Raw genomic sequence first — 738 nt, forward strand, 5'->3', positions numbered from 1 at the left:
TTACTATTTTCTAATTATGCATAGGACTATGTACCTGCATGGAGGTGTGTGCCCAAGAGTGCAGACCAGAGGTGTCAGATTCCAAGGGGCTGGAGTTACGGATACTCAGGTCTTCTAGAAGAGCAGTAGCAAGGGCCCTTAACTGCTGAGCCGTCTGCCCTGCACATGCCCCCGAGAGAAAAGTTAAGACTTTATAGTAACCCGGCAACTTTCAAATAAATGATCAAAGTTAATAGCACTACCAATGGGATAAACCGGAATCACATGACTTTTATTAAGCCGCAATAAGCACACGTCATCCCTGTGATATTTCTTACCAAAACGAATTTAGTCAGTAGGTAACATCAAATTACACCAAAAAAGTCTAAAATAACTCAAAGATGCCAAGATCAAAGCAGGGGAGTGCCAGAGGTCTGTTAATCCCAGCAACCTAGGCCATGAGGTAAGAGGGTTGCCAGGATGAGGCCAGCCTGGGCTACACAGTAAGCCTGTCTCAGAACAAAACCAAGTATGGTGGTACATAACCATACTTACAACACTCTGGAAACTGAGGCAAAAGAATCAGTTCAAGGTCATCCTGAGCTCACACTGAGTGTGAGGCCGGCCTAGACAACAGGAGACCCTGTTAGCTTTTTGTTTTGTTTTTAGATATGAATAAATTAAAGAGAGAACCAACTCTTAAAAGTTGTCCTATCATAGACATAATGGTGCATGCCTTTAATCCCAGCACTCTGGAGA

The 738-nt window shown here is 43.5% G+C and overlaps 1 protein-coding gene across 5 annotated transcripts in view; it reads right to left on the bottom strand.

The window, feature by feature from the left end:
• The window catches only part of Psph (phosphoserine phosphatase), a 22091-nt gene that overhangs the window by 17902 nt on the left and 3451 nt on the right, over positions 1 to 738 (bottom strand). For 2 of the 5 annotated variants that reach the window (XM_026784935.1, XM_026784927.1), the window contains exon 1: positions 35 to 350. The exons of 2 other annotated variants lie outside the window; for them this stretch is intronic. The gene's annotated coding sequence lies outside the window, so the exon portion shown is untranslated. Of the gene's footprint in view, positions 1 to 34; positions 354 to 738 lie in introns of those variants that run through there. One more of the 5 variants, XM_026784938.1, reaches the window with a different exon arrangement.

This window comes from Microtus ochrogaster, chromosome 2 (genome assembly GCF_000317375.1).
Source record: "Microtus ochrogaster isolate Prairie Vole_2 chromosome 2, MicOch1.0, whole genome shotgun sequence".
Taxonomy (NCBI): Eukaryota; Metazoa; Chordata; class Mammalia; order Rodentia; family Cricetidae; genus Microtus; species Microtus ochrogaster.